Source organism: Manis pentadactyla, chromosome 4, assembly GCF_030020395.1.
Source record: "Manis pentadactyla isolate mManPen7 chromosome 4, mManPen7.hap1, whole genome shotgun sequence".
Taxonomy (NCBI): Eukaryota; Metazoa; Chordata; class Mammalia; order Pholidota; family Manidae; genus Manis; species Manis pentadactyla.
In genome coordinates, this window is record NC_080022.1 from 182316939 (window position 1) to 182343286 (window position 26348).

The window sequence follows — 26348 nt, forward strand, 5'->3', positions numbered from 1 at the left end:
CGGCATTATCAAGAGGCCGGTGGTTTGCGATTGCACCAGCCCGTTATCTCCCTTGCCCTGGGTGGGGCTGCTTTGTGGTTCCCCATTGAAAAGCACTAACTTCTAGGTGGATCAAAGACCCTTCCGAACCAGCCGACCTGGATCCCATATTTATCCACAAGGGATTGTTCTGAAAGATGGACTTTTACGATAATAGGGACCCCGGTCCCAGACTCCCCCTGTCCTCTCCTTATCATGCAATGTCTCTCTCAGGGGCCACCCAACGGCCAGTCATAAGGTCGTCCTCTCTTTCTTCAAGTGGCCCATTTAATAATAGCAAATGGGGGGCTGGGCCAGAGAGTGTCCTGGCCCCGTGCAACAGTGGGAATCCAGGGGACACAGAGGCACCTCTTTGGAGACCGTGCAGGGACAAACTGAGAGGTTCCCCTGGTCTGGACCTTGATGCCCCTTGTTGGACTCCACTGTCCACCCAGATGTTTGAGGGCCAGCAGTCAGCCTGCAGTGAGGACTGGGCGGGACCTCAGAGTTTTCTGGGTATAGAATACCAAGGACTACTCATTGGCAGGGGAGAGAAAGAGCATGCGCACTCAAGGACTGTGGGTGCTGGCAGGGGTCGGGCTTCCCAAGCGTTCCTCAGCCCCGTGTGGTCAGCTGGAGGCTTGCCGTAGCAGCCGTGTTTTTCATTGCATTCAGAGTACCTAGCTTAGTATCTGGCCCTGAAGAGGCACATGAATGAATGAAAGAGCGAGTGAGTGAATGAATGAACAAATGAACTAATGAAGGAACAAGTGGATCACTAGCAACATAGGCTAGTTATCTCACAAGTGTCAGGGGGACGTGGGACATGGACATCACTCCTACCAACGACAAAACACAGCAGGCAGTGCACCCGCCTGGAGCCACCTTCGCTGAATGCCATGAGGTCAGAGGTCCATCAAGGTTCAAATCTCAGATCCAGGGCAAGTTACCTCAATTCTCTTAACACATCTGTAAAACAGGAATAACGGAGAGCCCAGTGCATCGTAGCTGGGCGTGAGGCCTGAGCTAGCTAAAGGCTCAGCAAGGAGTGTTTGGCATTATTACTGTTTCCCTGCGGTGCTGCCTGTGGTCCAAGTACAGGTAACACAGTTCCAAAAGGAAGGAGCGTAAGTCACTGCCTTGGCCCTTTCCCTGGTATAGACTACACTAAGGGCTACAAAACTCCGTAGCCGCCTTCGGGTACTCCTTCCTTTTCTTTCTTAATCCATAAAAATGTTGTTCCTAGCATTTGGATGAACCCTGAGATCAACTCCTTCCATGGTGCTCCAACTGCCCCTAAAAAGTGAGAACTCAGCGTGCAGGGAGGAGGTGGTGACACCAGTAGTTGCCCCCGCTGGGAACAAGACAGCTCACCGACAGAATAGGGGCCGCGCTCCCGAGGCCAATGTCCTGGAGCGAAGGGCACTCCAGCTTGGCTAGTATTCGCCGTTGAGCTGCACAGATAACCCTCTGCCTTTGGCTCCTGTCTTCCCCTTGCTCGTCTCATCCTCGGGGTCCTTTCTTCCTTGAACCCTGGTTCTCCCATCTGTCTCACTCCTTAGACAGGCTACCGCCTCAAGAGCGGCTTAGGCCACCCCAGCCGGCAAGGATGCCTGTGGGCCTGGCTCCATGTGCACCCCCCGGCCCAGCACGGCCTGGGCAGCATGTGGCGAGGCTGCCAAGGTGACGCGGGAACGGGGCCCAGCACCCCCCGGCCACGGTCACGAGGGGCCAGGCTGTCACCCAAGGCTGCAGCTGGGCTTGCAGAGGCCCTGGGAGGTCAGGCAGCAAGTTCACAGGACAGGCCACCCACACGGCTCATCAGGGCGGCTGGACTGTCCCGGGGGCCAGTGCGGCTCTGGCCCTTGGCTCCAACTCGGAACACTCGGCCATATGGCCTCCCTTGGGGAGGATGAGAGGGAAAAGAAGTAAATCAAGGGCAAGCAGGAGCCACACCTCCGTCCGGGTGCCAGGGACCCTTCCTGGGCGGGGTGGGGGGCAGGGGCGGACACAGGAGACGCGCGACTCCGACAGCAGGATGCCCTGCAATGGGAACGGGTCTCCCTCTGCAGCCCCAGATGCGTTTCCAGGATCGGATCTGAACTTCAAACACCCTGAACCTTGGGTTACTTCACACTTTTCTAATTAAAGACCCAAACTGGATTTTCATGTTGGCGGAGAGCGCTCTGACCAGAAGTGTAGGCAGTGGAGCAAAACAGGAAGAGAACTCTCTCTCTCTCTTGTTCTCTCTCTCCCTTTTATTCCCTCTCTCCCTTCCCTCTGAAAGTATGGGGGCAGCAAACAGAATCTCGGCAGCCTCGGCCTCTAGGTCCCCTGGAGCCTGCCTGTGTTGTGTTCTGCTGAAAGCTTCTCTCTTTTCTTTGGTCCCATAGACACCAGTCCGCATCCCGGCTGGCGGGGCAGGGGTGGGAGTGGAGGGGAGCTGGGTGAGGTCTGGGAAAAGAGAAGAAAGAGGTGAAGAACAGACTCCCTGGCACAGCTGCCTCCAAAAAGCCTGAATGCCTTGTCTGGGCGGAAGGCAACCTTCCCAGGTTCCTGGGCATGCTGGGACTTGCTGGAAACCACAGCTCCGGCTGGCAGAACGAGGGTGGACAGTGCAACCAGAATTCAAAGGGGCAGCCGAGGGAGCGGGCCCCACGGGGGAGAGGGGGAGGGTTCAGTGAATCATATAAATTAGAGACAGAAAGGATGTCAGGCCACCTTCACTTCCTTCCTCTCCTAATGGGAATTATCTCATTAGCCCCCGAGCTTCCTAGAGGCTGACTTTAAATAATTCCTGAAATGGGGATTTCAGTCCACAGCCCCCTGTCCCATAGGACTCCTGAGAGCCGAGGAGGGCTCTTAAAGGGACAGCGGCAAAAAGACACCAGTTTCATCTCCCTCCCACTGAATATCCTCTCCAAACGTTTCACATAAGCTAAGTACTACCTTTCCCCCTGTGTTTCCACTTACTGGAATTTTTTGTGAGAATATAGTCATTGGATATGGTGACAGGCTCAATAAAGACTTCCCTACCCCCCAAAACAGCCACATTCTAATCCCTGGAACCTGTAAATGTTACCTTATGTGGCAAAAGAAATTTGGCAGATGGGATTAAGTTCAGGATCTTAAAACAGGCAGATTATCATCTTTCTGGATTTTATTACTATCTGGATTATCCAGATAGGCCCTAAAGGCCATCGCAAGTGTCTTTTTAAGAGGGAGGCAGAAGGAGGTTTCCTACAGAGAGAACAAGACATGACCACAAAAACAAAGACTGCAGTGATGTGGCTACAAACCAAGGAATGCTGGCAGCTTCCTGGTTCTTCCCTGGAGGCTCCAGAGGGAACCGGCCCTGCTGACGACTTGATTATAGCCCCATGAGACTCGTTTCAGAGTTCTGGCAGCCAGAAATGTTAGAGAATAAATCTGTGTTGTTTTTAACCAACTTGGTGGTAATTAATCACAGCAGCCCTAGGGAACTACTACAGATATGAATAAAGTTGTTGCTACCAGGACTGCCATCAGAGCCTTATTTTACAGCAAAGAAAAAAAAAAAAACAGTGGAAACCTCACAGAACTGTTTGAAAATGACCATGTCAGGGTCCTACAATGCCAATAAAAAAATTCCATTCTGGGCATGGAAAGGGCACGGAATAGATGCTTACTGCTCCATCAGGGACGCCCCCTGAAATCTCCGTGCTCCTCCTGTCAGTGAAGGGATGGAACCTTACAAAGCAAAACAAACTACACATCAGCTGATGTGAATACTCATGTCTGTTGGTGGAGCGCCTCCTTGGTACACTGCACTGTGGAATACAGTCTGAACTCCCACGTGCCTCTCTCTTCTTTGATGGCCAGAAGGTGGCAAACCAGGACAAATCACATGGCAAGAGACACCTGACTCAGCACCCAGTGATTACGAGGACAGAGAAAGGGACCCTGCTCTACAGAGATTCCAGATGGGCAGCTGCAGGGTCCCTTGGGAAAACCTAGGAGATAAGGCCCTGGGATCTATTTTTGCTCCCATTTTCAACCCACTGAGAACAGGAGAGAAGGGAGGGGAGCCGTCCTCTGAGCCAGCGCAGGCTGTTGGTTCACACTGCAACCCAGACAAAGCACGCCTACCAGGCGGTGATTTATCAGCTGTGGGAGGCCCCAGACGCTCTTAAGCCACAGGTAGGTGCCTATAAAGCCACCCTCCCGGGGGAGCACAAGCCTCAGGCCCTGCTCTGCTGCTAAACCCTGTAAGCACCCTGGTGCCTCAACCCCGGTGGCCCTCAACAACTCCTAATGCCTCGTCAGGAGCTCACTGATTTCAGCTGGCCTCACACAAACCCTGTCAAGGGAACAGGTCAGGTGCTGTTCCTATTGCACTTTACAGATGGGGAAACCCTGTGGGGGCAGTTCCGTCACTTGCTCAGGGCCCTCCAGGGAGTCCCCACATGTCCTGGTTGCTGGTCCCATGCTCCTCCCACTGACCATGCACGCAAACAGCATTTGCACCACCTCAGCACTGCCCACCAGTCCTTTAGGGCTTTACATAGGTGGCAACATATATGGGGCGATGGCTCTTCCCTCTGGGCTTCCTTTTCAGACACTGGGGAGCCTGACTCCCCAAAATTCTCACCTCTTTCTGTTCAATCAACATTCCTCTTCCTGCTTGGCAGCTGGGAGCCAGCCGAAGCAGGCATGGGTTGTGCCCAGGCTGGGCCTCCCCCATGAGCGGCAAAGCATGCCTTTCAGGATCCGGGAAGAAAAGCTGCCCACTGTGTACTTTTCCAGGCATGGAGAAAGCAGAGCTGACTTGAAGGCTGAGCTCAGCTCATGAGCTATAGCCTTCCCCACCTGCCCTGCAGAGGAGCTCAGAGCTGGGCCCCCTATTTCTCTAAGCTGCCCCAAGCAGCCCCAGGAAGTGGCTGGGGGACTTCAGAGCAGAACAGAGCAAGGAGAACACCACCCTCCACCCTCTACTGTAGTCACGGGTCAGTAGGGCAGGGGTTAAGGATCCCCAGGTCAGGGCCATCTGTGGGAGGTGGCAGAATTCCTTTTTGGAGGGGCTCCTGGGCCAAAGTAGTCCACACCACCCAGAGGCATTGACCACAGATCTGACTGAGCCCCAAGAACCAAACTCCACGGGCAGGGAGAGCAGGGCAGGGTGCCCCTCTCCTGAATGCCCAGATGCAGGCTGGCTCCTTGGACCTGATCTTCCAGTTGTGCTTTCCCCTCACCAAACCCCTTCTTTGTCCCCTTCCTCATTCCTTGTGGAATGTGCATCGCCCTCAAGGTACCTTGGGAAACACTGCACAGCAAAGAGTTCATGGGCTTTTCAGCATTTGGGGTCAGGCCGGAGTGGAGCCCTGAGAAGGTGAAGGATGGTGTGCAAGCTGTGAAAGGCAGGCTGCCTCCAGCAATCTAGGCCAGCGTCCGGTTCCCATGACACTCTTCCTGGCAGTGTTAATAACTAACCGCGTCCCAGACAGGTGCTGGCGGCCTGGCCTTAGGAGTTCTTGTTCAGGGTTGAAAAGTGAGTCATTTCCCTTTTATAGTTTGCTAGCAGACTGAGTCACCGGAGGCCGACCCTTTCATACAGGCTCTCACACCTTGGCCAAGTCACATTCACATCCATACGTTGCACCACCCTTTTGCTAGGTCAGCTGGGCCCCGTGAAGCTGCCCCTCACATCCAGGCCAGACAGCATCCCCGTGACCAGAACTCCACCCCTCCCCTACCCCTGCTATGTCCTCAACGGGGCCACTGACTTATCCCAAGAGCCGTCTGGAGAAATGTCTCACAGAGAGGGGGCCTGAAGGTGGACACTTAGGCCTGAGGCTGGGTTAGGTCTCTGTCACCTTTGACCTTTACCCTAAACAGTCCAGAAACAAGGAATACTAGAAACAGAAAGTTCCAGAACTGAAAAAGCCAAAGGACGTAACTGGGAGGCAATAAATCAGCCCCATCACTCATGGGAAGGGCAGAGACTGAAGGTAGGTAAATTGAGTCCCATGACTATTAACATGCTTCCCTATTTCCTGTGTCAGGGCTGAGGCGAAAGCGCCGGCATCAGGCTCCCCCAGTGACTCCAGTAAATTGCTCAGGATGAAGCGTCCAGAGGGATAACCAAGTCCATCTTGCCTGAGAAAAGAAATGCACACACCTCTTGCATGGTCTCTCCTACCAAAAGATACCTTTTCTTAATTAAAAAGAGAAACTTAGAAAGAAAATAGGAACATTTAAAAAATAGGAGAAAAAAAAAAAAAAGAGCCCTCACTGAAATAATTTGGGGATTTACTTTCTTGAATCCTCAGAAAGTCCCTCTTGCTACCTGGTTTCTAAAACAGACGATAAACACAGACGACATCAGGTTGGACGGCACGGGGTGTCTCACCGCCAGGGGCTCCCGCAGGTGTGAGACAGACAGGTTGAGAAAAGATGACACTATTTCTATCATTAGAAGATGAAAACCAAGGAGGAGAAATGAGAGCAGAGGCTGAGCACCGGGTGGGGCGGGAAACCTGACACCCTGCCAGCCGTTGGCCTTTTGGGTGAACTCCGCTTGTCTAGATGGGAGACAAGGAGCTCCCTCCTGCAAGCTGGGTTGATCCCCTCTCAGATATCACCATGCAAGGTGCCCCCAGGGCCTGGGAAAGCAGGGGATGCGGCTGCGCCGGCTCCACGGAGCCCCCCGGACTTTCCAGACTGCATTTTGAAATCTATTTGCTGACAGCAGCTCTGGCTCAGCCCGCGCAGCGGGGGCATTCCCCGCTCACACGTCGCGCACATAGCATCTGCGATCGCGGCCAGCCCAGCTGCGTCCCTAGCACCCAGGGTCCAGATGCCAGCAGAGAGAGAGACTCCACCCCCAGTGGCTGGTGCAAGAGGCCAAGTGAGTCATTAGGCCTGACCGGGGACCATGTCCCAGGGTGAGGTGGGAGGCCTGGGGACAGAGCGCACTGAGAGACACCGTGACTCACATTTGGACCCCGAGGGGAAGTTCCGTCTGTGAGCCCTGTGGGTGGCTCTGCTGCCCCGGGTGAGGTCATCTCTACGGCTGCTCAGAACTGGGACTTGCCTCTTCCTCCCAGCACCCCGCTTTTCACTCCCGATTATGGTTATGGCAGAAATCCTCATTTTAGCCACAGTCCCTCTCCCCGACCCACCACACACTCATGATGGATGGACCTGAGGAAAGAGCGTGTCCTCCCTGGGTGTCCGATTTTTTCATCTGTAAAAATAGTTTTTCCTCCAGATGATCTCACACAGGAGCCCTTGGGGCCAGAAGGCAGTGAATAGGACAGTCCTCTGAAAGGAGGCAGGAGACATCAATGCAAATTGCAAGTTGGTCCTGGTATTACTGCTCCCAACTACTGCTACGTGGACCCCGCCACTGGGCCACCTTCTCGCTCCCTAGGTGACTGGTCTGCAAGAAGAAGGAGCACGCAGGGTGACGGACAGGAAAGTGTCCCCGGCAGAGCCAGTGCCCAGGAGTGTGGCAGAGTCATTCAGAAATACACTCCAGCTTGGGGAAATACGCAGGTAAAGGCACTACCCCACCCACTGTCTTTTCCTATCTCCACAAGTTTCCAACAGCATGTCCACATTTTTAAGGTCTCACGGGTGGAAGGGTGTTCTGGCCATGGTCCTCAGCCGGATCTTTGCCATATGCGTGAGTAACAGAGAAGTAGCCTTTGGGGCATGAGGCGTTCCCTTAGGCTCAGTTTCCGTGCACTTGGCATCAGAGGGCATTTGCTAACAACCACCAAGACCAGGTCCTCCTGGAAGCTTTCGAAGAAAGGCACTTTGTTTCAGATGTGAGCCCTGGGGCACCCTTAGCCTGCCCCAACTTGATGGTCACTGTGAACGCAGGACAGGAAGGACAAAGGAGGAACGAGGCATTCCTGCAATTGTCAAGTTCCACGTTCTTGGAGGGACGAAGAAGATGAGAGGCAGGCGAGGAGGCTGCCAGGCAACAAGGAAAGTCCCCCAGAGGGCTGTGGGGAGACCAGGAGGGGTGACCTTGAGTAGCGCTGACCACTCTCAGGGATCCCCTGGGAGCAGCCTGCTCCCACCGCCCTGACCCAGTGGAGCAGGAGAGCGGGGCGGCTGGGCTCACGCCTCCTGTCGGTCCCCCCTTGCCCTTTATGTTTGCTCTTTCAATTTTCTTTGCCGCTGAGCCTGCAGCCTGCCAGGCTGACGCTGGTGGCTTCACAGACACAGAGGAGCAGAGAGCGGCCCTTTCATTAAGAGGCTCTTCCGAACTAGGCAATCACAGCTGGTAATAACCAGCCCTGAGAAGCGCCACCATAGCTTTGCAGCTCTTCACCACCACAGATGTCACTCTGTTGTCACATGCATGTGACTGGGCACGACGGAGCAGATACCCTCAATACCCCTTTGGCTGCATACTCACCCCTCAGCTGCCCTTCTCTCAGTTTCACACCAGCCCCTAGAAGGTGGGATCACACGCTTCTCTCAAAATCCTGCCTGGCTCCCAGTTCCCTGGGCAGGAGCCCTGGTGTCCCCTGGGCCCCCAGGCTCTCCCGGGTCTCATTCCCAGCCCACCAGTGCTCTTGTCCTCAAAGCCACCAGGTTCCGCTCTGCCTTGGCTTGGACGTAGCTGCTCCCTCTGCAGAAAGCTCTCCCCCAAAATGTTCAGGGGCCTCTCTCCCTCACCTCCTTCAAGCCCGTGCTCAGAGGGCACTTTCTCGATGAGGCGTCTGCCCTACTCAGTGCTGTGACCTGCCCTCTGTTCCCTGCCCAGCATAGGAACTGCCTTTCTTGCCCAAATTTCTGGGGGTTCTTACATACCATCACCTTCATATGTACTAGATAATTTACTTACTTACTCTTTTGCTGTTTATCCTCTCCCTTACCCCCTGCGTAGAAGGCGAGCTCCATGACAGCAGGATCGTGTTCTCTGCCTAGAGCAGCCTGGGCACACGGTAGGTGCCCAATAACTACCTATTAGATAAACAAGTACATGAACGAATGAATGCACAGGTCACTGCCATTCTGATGGGGAAAAGGCTGTGCACATTATGGAATGAACCGGTATTCAGGTGGGGGTCAGGTAGGAGGGAGGGGGCTGGCTAAGGCAGGGGGTGTTTTCAGAAAGGCAGTGCCCACAATCGGCCTGGAAATCCCCGTGGGGTCACTCATTAACGCCCCGCCCCCAACTCACACACACACACAGTCGAGGTCACCCAGACCCAGACCAGAGCTAAAGAGTAACTTCAGCAACTGACTCCCCTTTCCAGGCCCATCCTCCGCCCTTAATCCACACCACCACTTGAGTGCCTGGTCTGTGCAGAAAATGAGCAGTAAAAGGAGGAGGAGCCCCCCAAGGAACAGGAACATGACCCCCTTCCCCCGCTGTGGCTCTGGGCCCCTGCTGGGCATGCAAAGCCCTGCAGGTGAGGTGAGGTCCAGGTCCCGGGGCCAGGGCCACAGCCCCTGCAGTTGTGGGGTTTTGAGAAGGTGAGCACAGAGGGTGGCATGGGAGGGTGGGTGAGCATTGGCAGGGTGTGTAAATAGTCCAGTCTTGGGCTAAGGTAAGCTTGGCTGAAAGGATCCAAATTTGAGTGGGGTTGGTAGCCATAAGCCTGAATGCCCAGCGAGACTGGGTGCTGGGATAACGGAGAGAGAGCCGAGCCAGGGCTGTGGGCTTTGGTTTTGTTTGGTTACCAGAAAGTGGCATGATGGATACTAAGTTTAAGAAAGGGGCTTAGGAAAGACACAGAAGAATTACTTTGTGAAAGAAAGACCGCATGTCACAGCTGGGAGTCCCGAGTGAGTATCCCAGGTGGTGCTACCAAAGTCAGAACCAGTGGGGTGGCTGGGAGAAGGGAGGGGAAGGGTCAATCCAGAAAGCCGAGGAACAATTGTCAGGCTCAGTATTCTAGCAGACAGACACCTTCCTTCTAAGTGATCTGTGTGGAATAGATACATGAGGAAGGTATCTAACGGATAGGACATCTATTAAGGTCTAGACTTTTCATTAACTATATTCTCTCATTTAACTCACAACCTCCCTTGAGGACAGGGGACTAGCATTACCATTTTACAGATGAAGAAATTAAGCCTTAGCACTTTACCCAAGGTCATAATCCAGATTCAATAAGAAAAAAATACAATATAAAAACTTATTTTATGCTTAATGCATCCTGGCACTGTGCTAGGCACTTAACCCTGTGTATTCTCCGTTTCAGATCACAGCATTGCAGAGATGACCTCTATTGTCCCCCCACTTTACATATGTGGAACCTGAGGCCAGGAAAAGTGAAGGTCATAGCCCGTAGCCACAGTAGGAAGAAGCAGCAGAAGCAGGATTCGAACCCAGGCCTTCAGAGGTGATGCTCTTTGCCGCTATGCTAGACCGAGTGTGGCAAGTTTACATGAGCTGTCCAATTGCAATGCCCTGCTTTACATCACACAACACTCCCTCTCCCAGGCTCCGGAGGAGGAGCAGAGACCATCGCTGCCTCCATGGAAACTGCCCGTGCTCTCATCTTCCAGCTGCCCTAATGGCACTGATGCATAGTAAGACTGAGGTTTACCAGCAGCACTGTGGCTAGTGTAGAGGGCAACATCTAGCAGCTACAGGCAAACCCAACCCCTGTACTCAGGGGGCGGCCCCTCGCCCCATATCCTGCTTTATTAGGACCAGACTTCAGCCAGCATATTCCAGAGAGCCCCAAGAGCCCCTTTCAATCCTATGGTCAGTCTCTGTGCTCCTGAAGGTCAGCAGGTACAATCCATACGTTCCTCTGTCTCCTGGACCTGCAGGCTTTGAGTTTCCTATCTGATGGCCCTCCCCACACACTGTAGGACCTCCGTGCCGTGCACGGGACCCCGCCTACAAAGAGCAGGCAGTAGGAGCTGACGCACGGCGCACCGGGTGGCTGGAACAATTCACTGACACTTGGAACGGAAAGAGGACGCAGTTGGGGCTCTGGCTTTGAATTGGCTTCTGCATTACTTGGGCGACCTCAGGCGAGTGACTGTACCTCAGTTCCTCATCTGTAGATTGGGCATCCCGTGGCTGATGCACAAGTGTGAGAGGTGAGAATGAGTTCACAGAAGCAGAAGCTGTGAGGACCTACTGAACCAATTGCAAGGACTTAGTATTCATGAACCCGGGTCTCTGGACCTTCTGTGACGCCTCACTGCCCAGGCTCCCGCCTGCCGCTCACCACTCTGGGCTCGCAGGCATGTGTGTTAGGGATGCCCAGGCAAGGGGGCATGATGCAGAAGGAACAAAAGCCCCAAAACCAGAAGGGCACAAGGGTGTGGCTGTGCTCGAATTGCCATGTGCAGCTCACCTTTTTTCTTGTCCTTCTTTCCTGGTTCAAAACACCAACCCAGGTCAGCCACGAACCTCTGATTTCACCTAGAAAAAGAAGGGGAGAGTTACACCAGGAAACACGATAATAAAACTCATCTCCAAGCTTACTATGTAGAGCGAGTGGTCTCTTGAGTGCCAGACAGCCTCCTAAGGACATAAAAAACAGCTGTTTATCCTCTAGTAAGATAGAATAAAACTCCATGAATTCAGAATAAAGGGAGCAATCCAGTGCCTTTGTCAGCCATGAACACAGCAAACTGAAGAATACTTTCACATAAATATAGGTGATCACCGAAATAAACTAGACCTAGAATAAACTAAGACGTAAATGGTGATGACACTGTGTAGTAACTTTTAGCAGTTATGGCAAAACTTAAATTCACAGTAGTCCTTTACTACAAAGTCATCTACAGCCACAGTCCTGAGTCGTTCTGTTTTGAGGAGGCTGTTTACTGAGACTCCTAGGATAATCTCTCTGAATTTTTCTATGTTCTGACATGGGATGTCTGAATTTATTAAATGGGGAAACACATGTGAAACGTCTAGGTCTGTGCCCAGCCCCTATCATACACTTAATAAATAGTAGCCATACATTGATTAATTTTACACCTTTGTGGGTTTCCAGGGTGCAAGGCTATTCCATACTATCTAGATGATTCCTGAGCTAATAGCCACAGTTACCAGCATAGCTGATCTTGCTGCTAAAATGGATATTTAAACTTCAAATCCGACCTCTGTTCACCAGACACCAGAAAGAATAGTATTTCAAAAGGTGTTTAAAGATAATAGCCCCATTCTAAGCTTCCCCATCATTAGGCTCAAAGAAATCACTCCAGGCCCTTAGGTTGGCAAATGAAAACAGAGACAAGAAAGAAGAAGGGGAAAAACAATACCATCAGATTTGAAACAGAAAACTTATAACCTTCACTCACAAGGGAAAGGATTGTTTTGGTGGCATTTTGTTCTTGCGCTGGACGCACGCCTACATCATCTCAGGGCTTCGGTCGCACCTGTGGTTTCTAGAGTCACGGAGGACAGGGGACGGTCAAGAACTCTGCGGCCAACCCCATCACCCAATGCCCACCAACCAGAATGGGGGCCTCTTGTGCTCCAGCACCCGCTGCCCTAGTCCTGGAGAGACGAGTTTGCCGGGCCCAGCTTCCTCTATTATGCCCGTGAACTTATCCCAAGAACAGCCTCGAATGCAATCTAGGCCTCTTGCCTACAGGGCAAAGAATTCAACAATTTCAGTTCTGATGAACCGTGCAATACTTGGGACCTAACTAGACAACTAGCAAACGCTAGCAAAGTCATCAAAAAGAAGCAAACAGAACCGTAAGATACCCTCCAACTCTGGTACCAGGATAGGTTCGGTTTCTGTTACCACTTGGTTATCCCACGCCCAACCCACGTGCAGTTTAGGCGGGAAGCATCCTATAAACTCACCCAAGCTAAAGCCTAGCTGAGCAGAAGTGGTTCCAGCCTTACGCTCCCAGGGGAGATGGGAAATCTAACACAAGTAAATCTAAACTCTGCCCCCGTGAGAAGGGGTTAGTGGGAGACTAGAGGGAATCTTCTTTAAACCCTAAGGTGGAGGGGGGACGAGATGAGGAGGGGAGGCAGAATTCCTACAACCGAGGTTCCCAGGCTTGGCTACCCGCTGAAATCACCACCTCCCTCCCCTGGGCAACTGCAAAGTCATCCTGAAGCCTGGGGTCCCACACATAATGTTTCTAATTGGTATGAAGAGAAGCCTGGACACTTTTTTTTTTTAAATGTTTTTAAGTTCCCCAGATAAGTGCAATATGCAATGAAATTTAAGGATCATCTGGAGAGCTTGTTAAAATTCAAATTTGGTAAGTCAGAGGTGGCAACCAGAGATTGCCAATGCTGGTGGTTCACAGAACACACTGTGTAGCCAGGGCTTAGAGGGGTCCCCTCAAACACCCTCCTAATGCTCCCTCCCCAGAAACCTCAGGCAAACTGACCTCACCCCAAATCTCCCTCCTGGGGTGGAAACCACCCTGCTCCAGGAGGCCCCGAGACCTGCCCAGCTGGCCTCTGGAGTGACATCTCACCACATGGGTGAGTGCAACATCATTTACAGCCCAAGAGACAGCCGCCTCCCCCCCCGCTCTTCCTGCAATCAGGTTCTAGGCCTTCCAACCTCTGGCCTGAAATGCCCATCTAACGACCACTGCATGCAACAGAAAGGCCTGTTTCTGCTCTGCCTCTTAAAATAAGAAGGGGTCTTTTTCCCCTTTGCATTTCATGTCCAAATTGGCCATCAGGGCCAGGCAAGATGCCCGGCCTCCCAGGAGCCTGGGTGGACCATGGGTCCTATCCATCCTGGCCCACAGCACACGGGCTTCAACATCTGCCAGAGCTGCACACACCCGTCCCTGCTGCTTTCACAGCCTCAGCGCACACCAGGGACAGGCAGGGAGCAGATGGCACTCCCTTGGAAAGAGACCAAAAGCAGCAAACTGCCCCTGACCCCAAACCTCAGAGGGAGGCCAGAGCCTGCCCCGAGGTCCCTCCCTCCCCCCTGCAGCCCCCACCCTCCTATCTCCAGGGACGCCTTGAGCCAGATTCCACCTAGCGGTTCTGAGCCCAACCATCTCCAACCAAGACGGAAGGGCCTGGTCCTCCTGAAAGCCTCCCACCGAGGAATTAAAAGCCAGCAGGTGAGGCCACAAGAAGCCATTAGCCTGGGACACATCAGTCCCACCCCAACCAGCTGCCGTCTCCTAGAAGTGCACCACTACACGGAGCCGTGCTGACTGCAGGAGGCCTCTGCCACAGAAGACCACGGAGGGAAGGGAAAGTCAGTGGGACAGGACATGGGATTCCAGCGCCCGATAGGCGAGAGCCCCCTCGCTGGCCAAAACGAAGGCTGCAGTGGGGAATTCCTGCACCTTCTGGGTGGGTCCGAATTCAGAGAAGCGTGTTGTCTACAACAGGCCAAACCATGGGACCCATCACATGGCAAATTTCTCGTGTATTTTTTCAATGGAGGAAAGGGCTCATGACGACAGAAGTGCCTAAGGCCATAAGCATCTAATTCAGCCCCAAGTTTGCCTACGTCCTTCCAATTTCCAAACTTGCCACCCTTCATTCAGACCCTTGGCTGGATGCCCCTACTGACACCCAATACCATGGCTCTTTCTCAGAGACCCCCAGCCCAGCCCCAAGACTCTCCCCCAACTGCTTCCCATCCACTCGCCCCTTGAACCCGGGCCCTGTCCCAGGCTCGGCTGCTCTGTCCTGGACACTCCAGCAGCTGCCACCCGGGCTCCTGGCAGGACGGAGCACACCTCTGGAGTCCGCACGCGCATGCACACGTGCACACACAAACTCACGCAGCCCCCTGCAGCATAAACACTGAGCACATTTCACACCCAGGCCTATAAAAAACAATTATACAATCTGATCTGGCAAATCAGGGCTTCAGAACTATGATTCCTACAGTGGATTCAAGGGTTAGATGGGCAGGAAAAATTAACCTGGATCTTTATTGGGATTTGCGCCCAGGTCAGGATTAGAGTTCACTGATCTTCTTTATTTTCTTGCTAAGAGAGGGTAGAAAGCCTCCTCTCCCGCCCTCCCCACCCCAGCCCAGTTTGGCTTGTACACAAGCAAGCTGCTCAGCAATCTTTCCCACAAACTATCCAACCCCAGTAAAATCAAATACAGCACCAACTAGAAAAGATGACTGACAGACGAATAGATGACTTTTTCACAAAAGGAAAGTTGGGAAACCCAAATCCAAGTCAAGGGCTTCATTAGTTGGTATTAACCCAATCGAAGGTTAATGGAAGGACTGAACTGAGGCTCAGAGACCTCCTCATTGGCCTGGCCCAACTCTGAAATGTTTACCTGGAACTCACTCACCTATACACCTTTCTCTAAATATTCTTCTTCCTTTCTCTCTCTCTGTCTTTTTTCTCCCTCTCCAAGGAGTCTTTCAAGAGGAGGTGACTATTAACAAGAGTTGGTACCACCTCCTTAGCTCATTTCAACAGCTAGAACATCAATGAACTGTTACCACAATGCCAGCATGGGTTGACATCAACGAGATTATCCTTCCTCTACGAAAAACAAACACTAGGGTACGGCAGCGTGCCTTCTCCTCTCTCCTAGTGCACCTTCCTGGGGGCTTCCCCTGGGAAAGACGATTCCCTGAGCACTCTGCCAGGGCTTGAAAGATGAATCCCTGGTCAACAGACAGGTATATACATCTGCACCGGACTGGCATCTGCAAATGGAAGTCTGTGCGAAATAGGGCGGCGATGTATGCAGAAGCTGAGACAGAAGTTCCCAAGTCAAACGCCAGCGCGATCTACCCATGACATGCTTTAACTGTGCCTTTCTCTGAGATTGACCTGTTCAGAGAAAGTGTGTGCTTTCCAGGGTTCAAGTGTGGCGCCTACAGCATTTCCGCTCTTTAATCAAAGTGGCATGGGAACCAAAGCCCACTACGGTTAGGATTTATTGTAGGTGGGCAAGATCACCTCTAAATACGTGCATGGGTGAGTGTGTGTGTGTGTGTGTAGATATGTATATGTGTATCTACTCAAGGAAAATGACATTATGGGAAAATAAACCAGTTCCTAAACAGCAGCCTTAGACTTAAAACACAGGAAATGTCATTTCCTTGTGCCTAGTCCCATAAGGATTCTGGTGACCCAGTTCAGAGTGGTGGAAAGGGATGCTGGAATGTGCAAATTTACTGTCAGTTGGATTATAATCTTTGCAAAGAGTTCTAGCCAAATCTCAGTTTCTGATTCCAAAACAGTTAAGACAAGTGTATGTTTTTGGAAAGAGGGAGACAGCCAGATGTCCCTCTTCCTGAACAGTGAGTACGGTAACATGAGATTCCCCCTGAAGACCTAACCATCCTAAGTGTGGGCAGTGGGCATGGAAGATGGAGAAGAAGATGCCAAGGACCAGCAAAAATGCTGCAGATGGACAACGTGGGGGCAAAAACCCTCAGCATCTTGGTAAATTATCAAAATGATGTCACATACATGTGCTCTAGAGTCAGACTGCTCCAGATTAAAACCCTAACTCGACCGCTGACTAGCTGGGCACCCTTGGGACCCTGATTGGGTAGTTATCATTTTCTCATCTGGAAAATGGGGATAGCAGTAGTGGCTTCCCTGGTTGCTAGTGAGCCTTCCACAGCGGTTGCCATGGTAATTAATGTGATTTCTATCTGCTGATGTAAAATAGGACTACACTGATCTTTATTTCACAGGCGGGTTATTAGTACAAAATTAAACCATGTGTTCAACTGGGTAGCATATTTCCTGGCTCATCGTAAGTAATCAGTAAGTGTAAGCTATTGCTAGTATTGTGAAAATACATATCTATTACAGAATTGCTTAGGCTGTAAAAACAAACCGGGAATGAGAAAAGCAAAAGGTTGAGTTGTCCTCTCTGGGTAATAAGTTTACGGGTGGTTTGTGTCTTATTTTTTGCATGTCTAAAGTGAATAGGCATTGTTTGGTGAAGAAAAACAATGCCATGATACTCTAAAAAATAAACATAAAATGGATATTCATCATCCTTAACGAGAAGCAAAACTTTCAATGCTGTTTTTTAAAAGAGTCAAAACAGAAGTTGCAGGATCGCTTGTGAAATCGGAAATGGCTTGGAAATCAGGGAGAGAGAGCTGCAAATTTGACCCAAAGCTTTGGGGTGAATCTGGCAAGGAGTGAGACCAGAAGTGAGATGCCCCCAGACAGCAAGGGCCTCCGGGGGACCTCAGAGGCAGTGGAGATGTCACCAACAGGAGAGCCGCCCTTTCCTCTGAAGGATATAATCAATATTGGCTCACACTATGGACTTGACCAAGAATCCAAACCCAGCTGACAGGCTGCAGGCCACAGGGTTCAACAGACCTGCTCGGTGGCATTTTCCAAATGCTTGTGCCATTTTCAGCAGAAAGCTCTGATGACATTAGTGTTTTAGTGCAGGAAGACCTACGGCCCCGTGCACTTCCCGGAGTCTGTTACACAACCCCAGGCTGGAAACAGAGGCCGAGCTTCACTGGCACAGCCCGCAGAGGCCATGCCAGAAATAAGGGGCCTGCTCCCCAGGGGGCAATGCAGAGGGGATTTGAGCCCGAGAATGAGGGTCCTCGTGGACCTAGTTCAGGTACCCAGGTCTCAGGAGCTCCCCTTCCCCTCCTCTTCCCTGGTTCCTCTTCTTTCTCCTGGGCCCCAGCATCCAGGGGAACCCCGAGGCTCAGTCCTCAGCCCAGCTGAACTCCCACCCTTTCCCCTCATCCTTGAAGATTCCATGAACCCCTGCCCCTGACCTTTTCCCTAAGCCCCAGTGTGCCAGCTGCCCAGGGGTCTGTTGATCTCTGATTCCCAAATAACCTCAAATTCTCTTTATCTAAACAGAACTCCTTCTAACCCCCTCGGCTAGACTCCCCTCGGAATCTCCCATTTCAGGGAATTTAACTGCCCTCTCTCGGTCACCTAGATGGGCACTAAATCCTGCCCCTAATCTTGAGTTAATCACTCTACCTCTGGTCAGTTCTGCTAATGTTGTTTGTGATCCCTCTTCTCCTACATCCCCATGGCCAATGCACTAGCTCAGGCCTTCATCAACCTCAAGTCTGGAATGTTCCCATAGTAAGAATGTTATTTGGTGAGTGTTTACTGGGTCCCAGCCCATAACATGTATTACCGTTCTTAATTCCCTCATCCTGTATCAATTCTCCCCATGTTCTCTATTCCTCCACACATTGGCTCTGTTCTGGGCTGGAAAGCTCTAAGCTCCTTGGTGCCTCAAGGCCTTTGCACTTGCTGCTTCCTCAGACTGAAACACTTTGCTTAACTTCCAAAGTCTCTGGTTAGACAGCTGCTTTCTCAGCGAGATCCTCCAAGACGACCACACTTCATGGGCCACCAGGCAGTACAACGTACTGTCATACAGCACCTAACCTAATCTGACACAATCGTATTTGTTTATTCCATTTTTGTTTGCATCTCTGCCTGCTAGATTGTAACACCTCTGAGTGCAGAAAGCGTGTCTGTTTCGTTCTCTATTGTATGATCAGCATATATTGCATGCCATAGCCTTCTTTTGGTTGAAAGAATGAATAATAGTACAGTTAGGTGAAAGATAAGGTAATTGACATACAGAAAGATTTAAAAACAGCTCAAGGTTATGAGGCTAGTGCATAGTTGAGTCCACATTTGCATCTGCCTCCTCTGGCTCCAGGGGTAAAGCTGAGAGCAACCTCACTATCCTGCTTTCCACTGTTGCAATAATCCCCCACGGGGCTTCTGACCTCAGACCTGCCTGGTCCAGTCCATTCCACGGAGCTCATTCAGCCTATCATTCTAATGTACTATTTACCTCTGCTAACCTCTGCTCAACAGTTGTCCACGGCTCCTGACTGCTTTCCACACACAGACCAAACCCGTCCACCCCACATCAGAGGCTCTCTCCACTCTAATCCTTCCTCTTGCCCCTCCAGCCTTGTTTGCAGGTCTTCTCTCCAGGCAGGTTATCTCATCTTTGCTCCCCAAACCTGTCTTGCTCTGCTTCCTTCCCAGCACATTCCCTTTAAGCCCAGCCCAAGCCCCACCTGCCACAGGAAGCCACTGACTTTCCAGTCCTCGGTGACGGCTGACAGGGTCACCACCCATACCCCACGTTGGCACAAAACACAAGATCACAGAGGGGACAGGTTATCTACCACTAGGAGATCTTACATTCCTTTCGTGTGGGCAATATGCCTCATGTGTCTGAATTCCTAGAGCCTAGTACTGTGTACAAGTCATTAATCATAGCAGCCACACTGCTGCTTGCCACAGAGCTGGCCTGTGGTGTTCCATAAATGTTAAGTGGCTGACCTCCGCAATGGCCACGCTCTCTTAAGACTGCTAAGCCAGAGCTGAACGGCCATTCTTGGGGGCCCTCCGACCTCCCATCTTTCCCAATCCACCTCCATCTGCAGCTGCTAAATTGGCGCTACTTTGAGCACTCTCTTGATAGCAGAGTCTCTAACGTGGGCCTAAAGATGGAGCCCAACCCACTGTGCTTAAAAAAAAAAAAAAATCAAAAGTTTACAAGCCCATCAGGTTTTCTCTTTTAAAACCCCACCTTTGGTCTCGTACCCATCAGCAACCTCGAAGCAGAGCATCCTGACAGGGGTGCCCCGGCGGGATCCCTTAGCCACTGCGGCTGAGCGCGGCCCCGGCCGGGGGGAGGCTGACCCCCAGGACGCGTGCTGGGCCCAGGCCCCCACCCTTCCGCCGAGCCTTGGCCCCTGTGTGTCGGTTTCACCATGTTTAAATGGAAAATAAAATGCTCAACTCAAAAACACTTTTCCAATGATATTTTAAGGAAAAAATGAGATCACAGAAAATCAGGGAGGTAAGTTTAAATAGTGTGACCCCAAGCAACATTTTTTTCCAGACTCCCCTGTGAGGCTTGTTCACTGGACTGGGGGAGGGGCCCACCTGGGACACCTCAGCCCTAGAGTCCACCTGGGCAGCAGCAGCCATCACACTGCCATGAAAAACCCACACGATGCCACAGAAGCCCACACCCCCGGCAAACAGCCTCCTCTCTGAGCCCCAGATGGACCCTGAAAGTCCTTAGGTTTGCAAAAGTGGCCACAGCCCCCTTGCCAGCCAGGTCAACATTCTGCCTCTGCCAGAGATACCAAATGTTTCCTAAACCCACCCCAAGCCCAGCTCACTGAGCTATGAATAGTTATTAATGTTAACTTGGGGCATTAATTAAAAAACGTTCAGCCAGGCAAATTCTCATACTTTTAAGAAGTCATTTGGGTAATCGCCTTTCCATGCCACAAACTTTCCAAACGACTGACAGGTTGACATTTCACAATGTTGTTTGTTTTAATCAAGACGGGAAGAAAGAGCCAGTGTGGGTCCCAGGTTCATTTTTCAGGTGCCTTGATTTATTGATTGGCAAATCCCCACTTAATAGCGGCACCGTGAGGCTGGGGGAGAAAGAGGCTCCCACCTCCCTGGGTTGGTGTCTGGCTGGTGAGGAGGGAAGTGGCCGCAGGACATTGCCACGGCCCTTCTCCCGTCTGTCTCCCCTCTCCCAACACCCGGTGACCAGCTTCCCCTGGGCTGCTCTGCAGAACCTCCCAAGCACACTCTGGACTGCTCACCAGCCCTGCGCATGTGCCTCTCAGCCAGAGAAGACTACTTCCTGACCAATCCCCAGTGGGGACGCTATTTCAGCAAAGGGGCAGGGGAATCTCAGGGCCGCACGATGGCCAGTGGAGACTAAACGCTCAATGGTTCTCAAGCTTCTCTCTTCGAGCAGCAGAAGCCAGAACCAGGCCTGTATGAGCTTGGGTCCCACCTCCACTATTTGTAAGCCTCAGACTTCTCTCAGCTTCCTTTCCTCACTGGTCAATAGCTTCTGTAGTAATAGTGCCCACTTACAAGATTGTTTGGGGAGTCAGATTAATATTGGTAAGGCACTTACAATAGTGGAATATATAGAACACTACATATATGTTAGTTTAAAAGCCTGCCCGCCGCCCTAACAAACTTGAATATAGGACCTAGTAGTTCAGTGACAGCAGCATTGGCCCAGCCCTGGCTGGCAGGAACACAGAGGATCAGACCTTGCCCATCCCTCCAGTTCCCTGCTTCTCAGGGAGCCACCAAGGCCCCCCCCCAAGGCCCAGCGGGGTCCCAGGGCACTTGGTTTGACAGCCACTGCTCATTCTGAGCATTGAAGGCACTTGGCTTTCCAGGTGACACTGTAAGCCAGCGCACATCACAGTCTTTTATGGAAGGACAAGTGAGCCCTCCCGGGAGGGTGGCACTGGACACTGCAGGCTCCCTTCCCAGTCCCCAGTCTGGGCGCAGGCAGATGACAGAAGGCAAGGGGGGCAGGGAGGTGTGAGATGTGTAGAGGCGCACCCTCACTCACCACCCAGCCCCTCCTCAGGGCCACACAGTGACCAGCCAGCCTAAGGGACACCCACTCAGCCTCCCCACGCCCCTGAAGGGCAGGAGGGGTTTTCTTGAGGAAAAACCACCACAAAGCCTTCCAGCAACCTTATAATAACAGAACACAAGACACAGGCCGGCTCCGACCTTATCTCAAATCACCGCGCACCACTGGGCATCTCAGTGTCTATCAGGTACCCACCGTGTACCCCTTACTACTGCAGACACCAGAAATACAAAGCCAAAAAGCAGACCCCAGGCTCCCCAGGGTAGAAACTACTAGGAAAGATGATGCCAAAAGCAACTGACTCTTGCGTTTTACGATATGTCTTATGTACGGTATATTATGTATCATACATGTTATACATATGCACGTATGTATATATACACTATGCCCAGGGAGAAGATGGGGGAGAAGGCGGCTCCCACCTCCCTGGGCTAGCAGGATGGGGGCATCCGGGCAGGCATGGAGGGAAATGACTGCAGGGTCATTTGCCAGTGGGCTAACTTGGCTTAGGGGGAAGGAGGAATGAGGGGCATTTCTGGGCATGAATTACAACTCTGGTATTTTTAGCTGTACAATCTGGGGCACCGGGACTTTTAATAGTACTTTGAGTATCAGTAAAAAGAGTAGAATGCATGGACACCCCCAGGGAGGCTGACAGTCAGGGATCAATTAATTGCCAAGGACAGAAAGTGAGACAGCCTGGCGGAGGTGGTACTCAAATGAGGCCGTTGGGAGGCGCTTGGCTGGGCTCACAGTCGGACGAGCGAGTGAGAGGCCCTCTTGGGAGCCGGGTGGCCGCAGAGCCCTGACCCTTCGTTTATGCTGCCGTATCATCTCCATCCGCAAAATCTGGACCATCATTCCTCCTCCTTCCTGTCTCTCTGGGACACAGGAGAACCAAGCTGGGGCAGGGTGGGGGTGGAGAGCTGTGCTTTTAGAAGAAAGGCAAGCTGTGTGCTGAAAGGATGATCATTTTACTTGTGGAAGCCACGTGTGGGCAATGGCCATGGGTTTCTTTGGGTTCATCAGGAAATCCTAACAGAAAAGAGGTTATTTAAGTGAGACCAGAAAAGAGGTTTTTATATATCTGCGTAAGAATGTGCAGATATATAAAAATACTAAATGGAATTCCTAAAGCCCCATAATATGACATCTCCTTTGCCAGGCTCGGCTGCATGTAAAGTCTTGAGCTGTGGCCAGGGGCTGGAGCGATCAGCGGGTGTCTAACTTGGGCCTCCAGATCCCACGGTGGCAGGTCGCTCTCGGGACTTTGCAGCCCAGGGACCCAGCCCAGCCCCTCACCGTATGACACTACGGGCTTCTATTTGGAGTGTGCTTTTCAGAGACAATTACTTTAACTGAATGTCAGAGGGAAGACAATGACAAGCCCCGGTCATCACATTCCAGGCTTCCTGTGAGACCCTGGACCTGTCGGGACTCAGATCACACACCTGCCAGCCTGTTGACAGACATGATCAACCCTAGAGGAAGCCTGGAAGGATGGAAAGCAAATCCAAAGGCCTGACCCTCCTGCCAAATGGCTCAGAAACCAGCCTTTTAGGGACCAGCAATCAGCATGCGATGGCACGTGTGTAAGGGAGCACAGAATAAACACATGCCTTGCGGCCGAGGAGTCTAATGCAGAAACTCAACAAAACCCACCTCCATTGCACACGCACCCCACACAGATACAGGCTGTGGAACCATGCATGACACCAGGACAGAAGCAAGCAAAGTTTAATCAACTTAGGGAGGTGAAGGGCCAGGGTCATAACTGGGGAAGAGACCAGGGATGCCCATTGCCTTAGGTGTTTCAGAAGGAAGTGGATGGACTCGGTACAGGCACCACTGGTTCCCACCTGCATACCCTCACCTCCTTCCAGCCGGCTGCTCAGAGCCCCCACAGCCCTCTTACGGCTCCTGTAAATTTCTAGCTGGGTCTGCATTGTAAGAATTTAGGGAACTAACTGCCCTCCTAGCACAGATGTCCCTTGAAGGCTGAGTCTGTAACCAAAACTCATCTTCCTGTGCTCTTGGCCTGAAAGCCCTTCAGAGTTTCACCTTCAGAAATCCCACTTCCCAGAGCTTCCTCCGTTTAGCATCAGGTGGAGATTATTCTACTCTCCTGTGTGTAGGAAGCAGTAGGGGAGTCGGTGTCTGCCACCATCGGATTCCAGCAAATCACAAGCAAAATTTAACACTACATGGTCAAGAGATTGCTGAGACAACTGGAGGGTGTAACTTTTACCCTAAACGGCTTAGTAGCCTCCTGAGTGAGAGAAGAGAACATCTTCTAGTCCTTCCTTGGTCAAGTAATAGCTATTCAAGTTTGGAAAACAGGCGGCATTTGCAATCAAGTAGAGGAGACAGCGGGGAGCAAGGGCGAAAACAAGCTTTAATCTAGAGCAGGGTTCTCGACCTCAGCGTTAGAGACATTTGGGTCTGGGCCACTCTGTGGAGGAGGCTGTCCTGTGCAGTGTAGACTACTGGATGGCTAGTGGCTTCCCCAATCTCTACGCACTAGATGCCAGTGGCATTCCTCAGTGGTAAAAGCAAAAAATGTCTGCAGAACTTTATCAAATGTCCCCTAGGGAGAGACGGATGCAAAATCACCCCTGGTTGAGAACCACTGGGTTGGAGTCATCTCAGCCACTAATCAGCAATAGGATCTGAAGATCATCAGAGGTCTTCATTTCTTAGAGGCCTTAGTTTCTCATCCATGAGTGAGGACACTGGACCATTCCAGTGTTCCCCAACCTGAGGTAATTGTCGCTCATACTCAGAATGACATACAATCACACAGAAGTGCTTTTCCCTTTTCTAGGCTCTTCCCATCCTGATCAAAGCAGGAAGAACATCTCTATTTGGTGCTTTCAGTCCATTAACAGCTCTGCAACTCTGGCTACAGAGAGAACGCGAGCCATCTGCAGGCTCAGAGCTTGGGGAGGTCCACAAAACCTCAATCTTTTACAATTTTACTGTTATCTTCTATTTACATCCAATGACCCCATATTCCATTTAGGATAGTGATGTGGAGTTTCTTTTTAAAGGATGTTTTTTTAAGTAAAAGGTAAAACCATGTAGAAAAATACCAAGAAAATAACAATATGGGAGCCAGTATGGCAAAAGTCGCCAAAGTCTTTGAAGTGCTGGGAGGGTTAACTCGGCCCTCACCCCACACATTTCTAGCTTCCTCCTGGACATTGTCTTGGGTGTTTCCCATTAACCTCAAGACTTGAGGTGAGAGTAATAATGTGAAAACTATTGAATGCCAGTTCCCCCTAGGTTGCTGTTGTAAAGTTGGTCATGTGCCATCTGTTATGGGTTGAATTCCTCCCCCCAACACCCTCCCACTCCACCCCAATTCATATGTTGAAGTCCTAATCCTCAGTACCTCAGAATGTGACCTTATTTTGGAAATGAGTTTGCAGCAGGTGTAATTAGTTAAGATGAGCTTATTCTGAAGTAAGGTGGCCCTTGATACAGTATAACTGGTATCTTTATAAAAAGAGGACAGTTGAATGCAGACACACACACAGGGAGAATGTTACGTGAAGGTGAAGGCAGAGGTGGAGATGCCTCTACAAGCAAGGATTGCCAGCAAATCCCCAGAAACCAAGAAAGAGGCCTGGAACAGACTCCCCCTTCCCACCCCCAGAAAGAACCATCCCTGCCCAAACCTTGAACTTGGGACTTCTCATTTCCAAAGCTTGTGAGGCAATTCATTTCTGTTGTGTAAGCCACACCATCTATGGGACTTTTTGTTACATCAGCCCGAGTAAACTAATACATCATCTTCCACTAATTTGCTAGTTTGGTGACGGTATTTTGCATTCCTGAATCTCCCTGCAAGGCAGGAAATGCGGACATTCTTGCCAAAGAATTTATGTTCATTTAGAGATGGGTGTTGATGACAAAGAAAGGCCATTAAGACAAATAAAACCTTCCACACCATCCATGTTTAGACATCTTGATATGCCTGCCATATGTATATCTTTCCAAATTGTATAAATTGGATATTTGCTCATTGCTTTTTCTTTGCCAGTTAACTTACTGCATGCCAGTCTTGAGCTGTGAAATATGGGTGCCCAGCTTCAGTGTACAGGGAGGTCCCAGGTGGAGGCAAAGAACTCAGGTCTCCCAGAACAGACATTACCAGCTGGACCTCAAAGCCTGCAGGATTCACACCTTCCTCCCCACAAAATGTCCGGGCCTCTTGAGCAGCTGTTCACACCAACTGCGCCTTTCATCCAGAAGGCTTTGGCTATCTGAGGATGCTTGGAGAAGACTCCAAATTTCCCAACATGCAGGCCTTTGAGAACTCACAATCAAAAGCAAACTCTCCATTTAAGGGGATGCTCTGGTACATACAAACCACACAAGCCTTTTGAAACCTTCTGCAGAAAGTACCAACCAAAATGGTCATGTAATGAGAACCCTGTAGGTGACCAGAAGGGACTAGACAACAGCAGAGGGGACTAGAGATTCACGTTACACTCACATTGGAACCCAGGACTTTTAGATACCTTCCAAGTGGCCAGGAAACCACAATTCCATCTTTTTGGTTAAGATAAATGCCCCTACCGCTATTCATCTACGCAAGAACTCAAATACACAGAATTAATGATCCCACCTGCACTCTTTTCCCCATTTAAAATAAATATACCATACTCCTACACCTCTGATCACACTGTAAGTTTGAGAGATCAATGATCAGGCTTGACTATTCAATGGTAATCCTTTAATTCCCCTCTCTGGAAGCAGCCAGGTGTAAAGCAGAGCCCACAGAAACACAAAGTCAGAAAGCACAGCCGTCCACCTGCAGCTATGGTTTAATTTGCCACATGGGTTGTTCCCCCAGCTGCCATTGTGGAGGTATTTACTCAAATACTGACTGGGCATCTGTGGTGTGTCAGGCACTAGGCTGGGAGCTCCACCTTCGTCCGCTATTAAGCCAACACGCCAGTGCCCGGGACACTGAGTTATATTCCAGGCAGGGACACGGGTCATGAGC

General features: G+C 51.2%; 1 long non-coding RNA gene across 1 annotated transcript in view; it reads right to left on the reverse strand.

The window, feature by feature from the left end:
* LOC118919846 (uncharacterized) overlaps positions 1-26348 on the reverse strand; it is a 143123-nt gene that overhangs the window by 9259 nt on the left and 107516 nt on the right. Inside the window, exon 2 of the long non-coding RNA XR_005027684.2 lies at positions 11340-11407. This is a non-coding gene — a long non-coding RNA (uncharacterized LOC118919846). The remainder of the gene's footprint in view (positions 1-11339; positions 11408-26348) is intronic.